Below are 11839 nucleotides of genomic sequence, written 5' to 3'. Positions count from 1 at the left end.
TTCCCAGCCGTCCAGCTCAGCATGAGAAGCCTAGCAGCTGTTGATCAATGGGCAGCCGGGGCCAACGCCTGCCTGTCCCCTCCCCTGACCTCCTACCCTTACACTTACACACACACACACACACACACACACACACACACACACACACACACACACACACACACACAGATGCACGCACACACTCCCCAGGGAGGCAACAGATGGGGGTCAGCCAGAGGAAAGGGGTGTGGTGTGCTACAATGGGCTGGGTTAGGTGTGTGTTTGTGTCTGTGTGTGTGTCTTTAAGTGTGTGTTTGTTGAATATCTCATTCCAGAATTACAGATAGATTCAGGCACGTCTTCTGTGTGTGTGTGTGTGTGTGTGTGTGTGTGTGTGTGTGTGTGATCTTTGCGGGGCTGTGGCCGGCTGGACATTTGCTAGCCGCGTGTCTCCAGTATGGACAGGTGTTGGCGTCGGCAGTGTCCAGACTCGTTTCGGCAGCTGCTGTCACCCCTCTTCTCCCCCATTTCGCTCCTCTCATCTCTCCCTCCCTCCCTCCCCCCTGACAGATGTAGCCACACCACCACCACTACCTCTCAGCTTTTTATGGGCCCAGCCTGTTTTGACTTTAAATATTTGCCCAGGAGGCGCTTGTTCTTTTCAGGCGAGGGGAGGGAGGGGTGAGGAAGAGCGGGGCAGGCATGAAACCCGACACACACACACACACACAAACATGTCTGTGTATGGATACGTTCACCCAGTCGTGTGCACACACACCTGTATGCAGAGGTGGAGGGCTGGTCCCTCTTGTTTTTGTCCCGTCGGGATAAAAGCATTAACGGCTAACAGGCAGAAAGAAAACCGTTCGACTCATCTGTTGCCCTGATGTTGAAGATCTGCTGGAGGCTGTTCACAGGATCTTTAGAGGGTTGGGTTTTTTTCTTTTGGCTATTCTAAGACCTTGTAGAAACCTGGTTTCTCGATTTCAAATGTTTATCCATCCATCTCCACTAGTTTCAGTGTGCTTTAACAAAGTAAGTGAATGTGCAAAATGTAAGAATTTTAGTTCAAAACATTTTTTAAAAAGTAGCAAACCTCAAAGACACCAGCCACCTAAATACACCTGACTTTTAAGTGAGAAGTAAATTCCTGAATCTGTCCCTGTAACCAGATCTGCACCAACAGTTCCTGGGGTCTATTCTGGGCCGAGACCCATCCTCCATCCAAGTTTCGTGGAAATCCATTAGGTAATTTTTGTGTAATTTTGCCGACAAACCAGCAAAGCAGCGAACAGTCACGGGTGAGAACCTCGTCTGAGGTAATTAACTTTAATTGTCAACAAAATGTGAAAAAAATTACATTTTGGACATCATGTCAATGATGTCTCTGTATTGTGCTGCAGAGATATCTACTGAAGTTAGCATGCCAGCTAGCTAGACCGGCCCATCTTGTCACGTAATACCACTTTGTGCCTCAAGCGGCTTGAGGTGAGCACTGACTAAACTGAAGCCGGGCTGATGATGAACGACCTTATCCCTCTTCTTTTCCCCTGTCTGAACTCACCATAGCATTGCTGTCTCTGGAGTCCTGATCAGCGCTGTAAATCACCTCTGTAACTCTTGGAGGCTGTGTTCAGTCCTAGCTCGGACTCTGGTCCCTATTCCCGTGCCACTCCAAGGTAGCATTCCCCGCTTTGCTTCTCCGCCTCTAGGCTGTTAAGAGCTCCTGCGCTTACGGTGTGAACTTCCTTGCAGCTCAGAACTTCCAGTCTAGGAAGTTTCATTAAAAAGGACCACTATCTGCACTGCTGATGCACCAATATGGCTGCAACACCGAGCTAACTAGTTAACAGCAGCAAGAGTTAGCGGTCAGAAGTTCCTCCGGTGATGTGAAATCAACAGGTGGCCAATTCTCACATTTTGCACCCTTAAGCTTCAGTCTTAAAGCTCTAATGAACGTGCTGAATACAAACTGGCCAGCGCCTAACAGCAAACAGACACATTCAGAGGTCTATCTGGTGAACATAGCTGCTGAAGAGCCAGATAATTCTCTTGGGAGCTGGTGGAGACCAAAAAGGAGATAAAAAAAGAGAGCAAAGATGGGACATGCTTTTATCAGTTGCATGTTAATGTTGCTGCATTTCTGCTGGTCATCTCACCCGTTCAACAAATCAACTTTGTACGGTCATCTGTCAACGTTGTGTTTACAGCTTGTTCAACTGGTCAAAAAAGTTGATTGCTTGCTGCTGTTAAGAATATTTTCGTCTCATCATTTACAACAGAAAGTCTATTTTTGCATGATAAATGTAGACAACAGTCCTGACATGACAAAATAATCTCACTGTAAACCAGAATCTCATGAACTGAAATGAGAGTTCTTCTATTTGTGTTTTAATGTAGTTGCGTGCAGGTATGAAATATTAGCTTACGTGAAGGGGGGAATTCATGATTCCTTTTGATTCTGCACAGTCGTGTGCTGCAAGTATTTCCAAATAATTCCCTCCGGGTTTAGAGCAACTGCACAGCAGGTGGAGCAAATAGCTCAACAAAAGAAGAATCAATGCCTGGCTACACCTGTTGTCAACATTTTCATATTCTGCACAAGAACAACAGCCGAACACACCAATAGACTAAAAACTGTGCGTCAACAAACACTAATCTCAAGGTGACACATGCGATGTGAAGTAAAAAAAAAAAGAAGAAAAATCTCCAAGGAGCGACTGAAGCCTCAGCTTGTGATCCTTCAGAGAAAGAGAGGGGGGAAGAAATGCAAAGAGAGAGGGGGAAGTTAGAGAAGAGTGTGGGTATAAAAGAATGATATACAGTTGGGGGTTTGGAGTTGAAAGATAATTAGAACAGCAGTGAAGGATTCTGCTGCTGATCCCAGAAAAAACACCTCCGCCAGCTGGGTTCAAAGTCCAGGAGGGAGAGGAGACAAGGAGGAGGGAAGACGGAGAGAGAGGGCCACAGGAAGGCAGAGATTTGGGGATCTAGCAGAAGAGTGGTGGAGCGCACCTTGTTGTGCCATCTGGGCCGACTCCCCCACCACAAACACACACACACACACACACACACACACACACACACACACACACACACACACACACCTCTCCTTCCCGTTCTCCTCCCAGCCCATTAGGACGGAGGATTAAGGTGGTGGCAATTACAAGACGCAGCCGACAGGAGCGTACCTGGCAATACATTTAACTGTCCAGGGGAGGGAGACGGGAGGGAGGAAAGGTGGAGACAGAGATGTGGGATGGAGAGGGAGGGAGATAATTAGATGCACACATCAGGATTGTTGTGATAACATTGGAAAAAAGTTCTTCATCGCCACCCCGCCCAGCTCGTCTTCAAAAAATGGCCGAGTGAGCAAGTGAGTGCCAAACAGATGCTGGCGCAATTGCTGCTATGCCCCCCCCAACACCACACCACTACCCCAACACCACCAACTCTACCCCTCATCCCCTCCACCCACCCTCCTCCCTCCCTCCCACCCAGCCAGCCAGCCAGCCAGCCAGCCAGCCAGGGGGGGCTCCGGCTATGGATGGCGCCCATATGGCCGCAGCTGATGGGGGTGATTGTCGGTATTGTTCACTTTGTCAGCGATCCTGGGGATGCGGGAGAGAGCTAATGATAATGCAGAGTGCAGATGTGCTCCGGAGCAGCCCAGTCGTTAAGCAACAACAGCTTGTGTTTTGTGTGTGTGTGTGTGTACGAGAGAGAGAGAGAGAGAGTGCGCATGCATGTGTGGATTCCTAGGTTTGTGTGTGTGTGTGTGTGTGTGTGTGTGTGTGTGTGTGTGTGTGTGTGCGTGTGTGTGTGAGAAAGAGAGTTACAACCACAGCTGCCTGCCAGCCTGTCTGCCTTCTTGAGAAGACCTTCTGGAAGACCTACAATACGCACGCACACACACACACACACACAACACACACACACGCACACAGCTGTTTTTAATGGTGCTCTCTGCATGTTTATTTATCAAAAGTGCCTCCTGTGTATGAGGTACAGTAGCTCAGACTTTAAGGTAAATTCTACTTTTTTCATGAATTCAAACTTTCTGAAGTGGTCGAGCAGCAACAGCACTTTCATTACTAGATAATATAATAATAATAATAATAATAATAATAATAATAATAATAATAATAATGATAATACACTTTGTTTATATAGCACCTTTAAAAACAGAGTTTACAGTGCTTTGACAATCAAGCAAAAGCGAGAAACTCTGGAAGACAATATAACAGAACAAACACTCAACAGTCAATCCAAACACAAAGACGCCAAGACCAGGGTGAGTTAAAACGAGAAGGCAGAACAGCACACGTAAGAACCCAGTGAGACAATATGATTAACCACACGTTAAAGGAATAAAAGCAGGCAAGATCACAGAAAAATAGAGATAAATAGAGATAAATAAAATGATAAAATTGTTAAAGGATGATAAGAAGACGACATCACATCAGAGGAGATGTACAGTAGGAGCTTTCCGGATGACATCACACAGATCTGGTATCGGCCATGTCATGACTGATCCTGTAAAAACAGCGTCTTCGTAAGTGCCATAAAAACAATTCATCATAAGGATTAATGTGTTCCACACAGTTAGGTATACGTTTAAAAAGAGAGCACTTTTATCAGAGCTGCGGTATCAGATTTGGCACCAGGAGAAAATAATGTTGATTGAGCTGCAGTGAGTAATCGGGTAAATGGACTGTCAAATTAATGGCCAACTAATTGGAGTGATTTTTGTAAGAAATAAAAGTCAAAATTCTCTGATTCCAGCTTCTGAAATGCAGTGTTGTAAAAACAATTAAATACTTACATAAAACATACTTACTCTACACGCTGTGATAGACTGGCGAGCTGTCAGGTTCTCACTCAACATGTGCTGGGAAATGATCCGGGAGTGAAAGCTTTCCACTTATCTGTAATGCTGCATGTTTCTTTCATCAGTCCACGTCCTGATTGCTCCTGTGTCAGAGGAAAGAAAGCGGGAAGAGGATTCGTTGGGTTACCTTGGAGACTTTGTATTCAAGGGGAAGCCCACATGAAAAAAAACCTTTGTGACAGTTAAAAAAAATGACGTTTCAATACTGATACAACCAAATAATGTTCTTGACCTTACACAACAGAGGATGACTCTGTTCCAGACCACGAAACAGTCCGACAAAACAGGACGCTGGTGTCGCCTTTGTATTCGATTAGCCAGTTCAGTGAGAGATGATAAACTATCCAGCATATCACAAGGAGCATGTCCAACAGTCCAGTGTCATGCACAGAGGTGTTTGAGCCTATACAAATGTTAGTCATCAAAAAGGCGATATAGAGCTAATCAGAGGTTTTCCAAGACTGCAGCCGTAAATAATAATTGTGTCTCGGGGAATCGTGTCCTGCTGTACAGAAGGAAAAGAAAACGAAATAGACAAGGAGAGAAGAGAAGAGGTGACAAAATGCTTGATGTTCACGCACACATTTTGAGTGGAAGTGAAGTCAAACAGAAGTAGTCGGCTCTCTCTTGTTGTTTCATGCTGCAGCGCCTGCAGGCTACAACGCTGAGATTGCAGCTTGCGCTTGTGTTTCGTCATGATTTTCAGTTTACACGCAATCCAGAATGAATTGATGCGCGCAATCGATCTTAAGGAGTTTGAAGCGTCCGCTCGTTGTCCTCACTCGTATACCAGCGGGGACCAGGATTTCTTTGAGACGCTAACATCAACATGCTAACATACAATGGCAAAACTAACATGCTGAAGCCAAAGTGTTGGAATTTGAACTTTGACCTTATGGCGGACCACGATGGAAGGATAAAAATCCAGTTTCTAGGATTTAAGGTCTGAAATTGAGGATTTTTTGTTTATTTAGCGGCCCCCGTAGGGGCGGGTGAGGTGAGGGTTGTTCAAGCTGCATCACACTCCTCAATAAATCCTACACACTGGCCCTTTTAGTGATCAACAGATGATTACAAATCTTCCTGTGGTGGACATGATGGAGAAAGACTACAAATGTGAATCAAAGTAATTTAGAAGCATCGTCTGGGGACCATGAATGTCTGCAAAATCTTGCTCTAATCCATCCAGTATATGTTGACTTATTTCTCTGAATAGATCAGATATCTGACCTGCTGGTGGTGCTTCAGGAACTGTCAGGGGATCACCAGAGTCAGTGGGATATATCATCTGTGTACTATGAATGTCCGGACAAGACATCATGCCAATCAAACCAATAGTTGTTGAGATATCAAAGTGGTGGGCCGTCCAAAATGGTAAAATTTCCATCACAAGGGAAATGTGAGAAAAAAAGAATATGCTATGTTTTTCTTGGTTCTCTCCGACCCACTGTTACAAATTTGAAGGTTCCCGACCTGGTATTTGTGAACCACCTTCCCACGTGAACGTAGCAGACCTGATGGTATACAGTGTACCCGTGGCGATGAAAGTGTGACTGGTTGTTTTTTCGACGTGTTTGCACAGATGCACAATAAGGCAAAAATTAAAGATGCAACAGAAAGAAAAGAAAGAACTCTTTTTGGTCTTTCTCGTCTGCTCTCCTCCTTCGCCACTTCTTCCCCACCACCATACAGATGGTCCCAAGCTGCCTTCAATAATCCAATGCACAGCCATGCCAGTACACCCCAGGCTACACCCCTGATGCTACACTACTCACACACATATACAAGGAGGCAGTGCCAGTTCCCTAGGCAGGACCCCTGTCTCTCTAGCCCAGATTGGATCAGTTTGGTTCAGCATGGAGCAGTAACACTGGGCCTTAGGGCTCTACACGGGCCTGCAGGGCCCCAAGTTGGCCTCGAGTAGCTGAGGCTACATTGGAAAAAAGCTCTTGGGTTTGATTGTGTTATCTTTTGATGATGACTATTGTTATTATGACACAAGCTGGAGATGCCACATGTTTCATCTCTCTGAGCCCGGGCACGTAAGAGCTGACACAGACAATAAAAAACAAGAAGAAAGGGAGACGCGCGAACACGGGGGAAAAAAAAAAAGGAACTTCTTCAGAGGAAAAAGGCGCGGAGCCGAGACGAAGAGTTTGAGCGGAAAAAGAGAAGAAGGAACGGAGCGAGCGAGTGTGAGGGAGGGCGGATGGAGGGTGACGGAAGGCAGGGAGAGATGGAGGGATGGAGGCAGAAAGAGAAACAGGAGGGATGGAAAAGAAGGATGGGTACGCAGAGGGAGGGATGGATGCGGCGGATGGGGGAGGGATGGAAGAAGGGATGGAAGGAGGAATGTGACAGATGGGTCGTGCCTGGCCAGAGCTGGGAGGGAGCGGAGAGGTTGGCATCACAGGGTGAGAGAACACACACAAACACACACACACACACACACACACACACACACACACACACAATAACTGCACGCATACATGCATGTGCGCCAGTTAACTCCTCTCATGCACAGTCTCTGCTGTCAGGAGTGTTTTCGATGTCTTTTCCTTGTGTCAAGAAAACGTCGACCATATGATAAATAGACAAATAGATGGCGGGCGCGGACATGTTTTCGACATATTGTTTGCATAAATTCATTTCCTGCTCTTGCAATCAATCTCCGCGTTGGCAGGCAAAGATAATAGTTCAATATGCTGAGTCTAATTCGCGCTCGCACATCAGAATCCACCGAAAGTTGTGCAAAGAAGATCAAGATCATGTTCGCAAATATGCAAAGTCAGGGAGCGACATGACCTGAGGAACGAGAGTCTTCAGTCTTCGAGCACTTTGAGGTAAATACTGCAACATGCGAACGCTGTTTTGTAACGCAGTACTGGGTGAGATCTCCATGAAGATTGGTTTTATGTCATGAAATATGTAATGCCAAGTCTGGTGATCTTTATCCGAGCAGTCAAAAGATTAAACCTGTTAAACGTGTCTCGGTCGCCTGTCCTCCTGTCACTGAAAAATGATGACAATATTGTCATGTTGTGTCTCACTACAGGAGCTGAATTTTCTCGCAGTTTTAATTCACAACTGCTGCTTTGAGTCAAATGAAGACATCATCAAACCGTTTAGTATTAACCGTCATCACATCATCACGTCCGCTGGTATTTTATGCCTCAAATACCGACGCTGTGGGACTGTAGGTTGGGCCCGACGCCATGCCAAGGTGTCAGTATTTGTCGAGTTGGGAATGAGACTCAAAGATCAACTTTTTCGAACAAATCGGAACTTTAAACGAGCGACTGAGACCATAAAATCATCAGGAATCTGTTTGCTGAGGGAATAAATCAAGTGAGAAGGAGGGTCCTTTTTCATAGGCTTACGTTCAATCAGATTTCTCTCTGAAACCAGTGGAGTCACGACCCTCTGGCCATCAGAAAGAATGCAGGTTTTAAGGTCACACCTCTGCATGAATGTACTTGTCAGATCACAGTCAGTGATTGATACACATATTATGGATCAATGTATCAGATATGTTAGACTGTACCAAATGATAGAGCGGTTGAGGAGGAAACACTTCATTTCCTCTTTGTGTTCATGTTTTCATAGTTATCATTAAGTTGTGAGCAAACAGGTATTTCACTGTACGATATATGTTGATGTAGTTTTTAATCTTCGGGCATTTAGTCACCGTTTGATTTGCCATTTCTTTGCACTCAGTTCTGTTTTGTCGACATTTTAAAAATCGAACCCCTGCCTCCTCGTGTCTACCTGCTTGGTTCCCCGCATGTTAATTATCACGTGGTGTTGTAACATATTGTACTGTATCACACCGCGCCGCATTGTATCACATTAAATCCCAAGGCATTGTAACAGAAGGTATCAAATCGTTCAGCACCAATTTCTCAATTCAGTGGATGTTTTTTTTTTTTTTTTATCAATGTTATTCATAACACCTTGTTTGTGTTACGTGCAATTTACGGTTCATTTTGGAATACATTTTAGATTGGATCTGTGTTTTTATTCTTCCTCTCCTTCTGTCTTTTGTGTTGCAGAATCGGGAGTTGACACGAGATGATACCTGAGAGACTTCTCCAGAAGTTTCTAATCTTAACCTCCCGTCAAGTTAAAGATGGTTATAAACTGACAAACGGTTTGTGAGACACACACTGCTCCTTATTTTTTTACCGATTTGAAACCGCATTGCATCTCAGCAGCGCTGCAACGCCTCAAATCGGACTGTGAACTTCAGCGATTCATCACGCTCGCAGCTCGTGACGCTAACAGTGGTACGAGCTATTACCCAGAATGCTTTGTGGGCATGTGTGTGTGTGCCCCTTTCATCAGGGCCCCACTGTGTTTCAGCAGGAGGAGAGACATGACAGAGAGCGAACTTGACTCTTCCACAACACCACAGCTGGATGACTGCTGCTCGCTTGTCATGCGCGCGTGTGTTTGCGCTCGTGTCTTGTATGTATGTGTGCGTTTATACAGGTGTATAGCTCAGCAGGCAGGTGCAGCAGATGTCCGGCACACACACACACACACACGCACACACACACACACACACACACAAACACGCATATAACACTGCTAACATCTACACAGCAGCAGCAGCAGCCCGGCAGGTTGAGTCAGTGACACTAAAGGACCCCAGCCTGCATGACCCCGTCAGGCGGTGATAAAGTGCTGAGTCGTGCACATGTGTCCCGGTGCCAGCAGTTTCCAACAACACCCCGAACACGCCCTGGTGATGCCCCTTATCTGACACACACACACACTCACACACAGCTGGGAGAGGGTGGCAGAAGTATAAAGAGGTTTTTCTCTCCGCTTCATTGTTGCTTTAACCTTAAATCCAATTAATTTGCCTGTTTATCCCCCGAAAATGAGTGAGAGATTTACGTCTCTCTCCGTCCCTCCGTCCTTTTCTCTCTCTCTCTCTCTTTTCTTTCTTTCTCCACGTCTGCCTCTTATGTGAAGAGTTCATGGCTGCTCTCCTTCCATACAAGAATCGCACAAAGGACAAGTACTGTTTAATCCCATCGTAGCCCAGCCCTAAAGACAGACCAGCTGGAGGCCTTTGTGTTTGTGTATGAGTGTGTGTGTGCATGTAATGTGTGTGTGTGTGTGTGTGTGTGTGTGTGTGTGTGCGCGTGCTGCACGACAGGTTATATAAACCAGTGTTTCTTCTTCTTGTGTGTTCTTGCAACTAAATTATGCTTTTCTTATGATTGTACGTTGATTTATATGTGTTATTGTATGTGTGTGTGTTCGTGTGTGTGTGTGGGTGTGGGTGTGAGGGGGTTGCAGCAGAGGGGGGTTATGGGTAAGTAGTATTTGGGGGCCCCCCTCTCACAGAAACACACAGATATTCAAGTTCGAGTTGCGTTGCCTTTTGTTTTCAGGAGAAGGAGGAGGAGGGTGCAGTGAGCGGGGCGGCTGGATGGCTGGATGGGTTTGCTGGGACACTGTGCCCCCCGATTTTCCCCAAAAAATAGCCCTCCCCCTCCTCCTCCTCCTCCACCACCTCCCCCCCTGCTCCCTCCCACCCCAGCCAGTGTAGTGCCACTGTATTGTCTGTTCGCAGGCGGGCCGCTTGTTGCTTTGCCTCCTGTCCTGCTGTGCTGAGTGCCTGACAAAGGGGCTCTTTTAAATATGCAGACAATCCTCGATCACTTGCACACACACACACTCGCGCGCGCGCACGCATGCACGCACGCACACTCACACACACACACACACTTTCCTCTTTCCTCTTTCTCTCTCCGTCAATTCTTCCGTGGCTAGACCTGGCCTGGGAGTGTTTCCTCTTTCACGGAGAATCAACAAGTCTCACACATGAAAAGGATACAGGCGGCTTTTCTCTCCCCCGTCGCAGCCGCACAAGCTCTGACTGAATGCCGCTCGCTCTCGTCAAGGCTAAAAGCTCAAATCGTGTTTGTTGTGGTCTTTTATTCTTACTGTACATTTAACCAGCTTCATATCTTTTATGCGTGCTTAACAAAACAAAGAAAATCCATACCGAGCGACAATGGATAAACTGGTGGGACATGAAAACATCCTCGAATGTTCTCTCACACCATGACGAGTAGACCGATGTGTGAACATGTGTGTCTGGTGTTTTTTTATTAAAAAAAAAAAAAAAACGAGATGGAAACAGCTGTCCTGAGGCTCATTTTGGAAGTTGCAACAAAGTTATGGCGGCTGCTTCCTCAGCCAAACCTGCAGATGTCAGTTTAGAGAGACGAGCTGGAAACTGGTTTGAAAATATGGCACAACAGTCAAACATCAGGACGCTTTGAGTCCACATGACACTCTTCTCTTTATCTCCCCCCCTCCCTCTCGGTTTCGGGAGCCCTCCTTGGCAGCTTGGCAGAGGCCGCTCCCTCACGCGAAGCAGCAGAGTGCAGGGGCCCGGGCCCCAGACAGGAGCCCAAGCTGGTCTCTGCCTCCCAACATGTTGAGCTGGCCTGCCTTGGGCACAGCCAAATGGTTCTGCAGCTGCCCCTTTGTCCCCCTTCCTTAAGTAAACAAAGGACAGAAACAAATTAATGACCTACATTCACAGCAAACCTCGTGCAGCCTCCTCGCAGAGAGAGGGAGCGAGCAGTTGTCTATAAGCAGATGTTCACTTACAACACCGCAGATTGCAATTAATGATCACCAAGCAGCGCATGACCAAAGGATAGGGTTGTTGTATTTTGCACAGCAGTTATCATAATGCCTGCTGTCTGTCTGAAATGGAGACTGAAAAGCAGGTCCCTCAAAAACACACGATTTTTAAAAAGAAGACATCTTCCCAAAAAAAAAAACCACGAGATAAACATATTTTAAATAATTCAAATCTCGCCCGATGCATGTGAGGTTTAAAATGTCTAACTTTATCTGATCACTTGGAAGTTTTCTTAAACCAATATTAGGCAATCTTCAGACGGAGGACAATGTCATAAAGATTAGGAGCGAGCTTAT

The sequence above is a fragment of the Sparus aurata genome, chromosome 15 (assembly GCF_900880675.1).
Source record: "Sparus aurata chromosome 15, fSpaAur1.1, whole genome shotgun sequence".
Lineage (NCBI taxonomy): Eukaryota > Metazoa > Chordata > Actinopteri > Spariformes > Sparidae > Sparus > Sparus aurata.
This window is presented reverse-complemented; position numbering follows the sequence as displayed.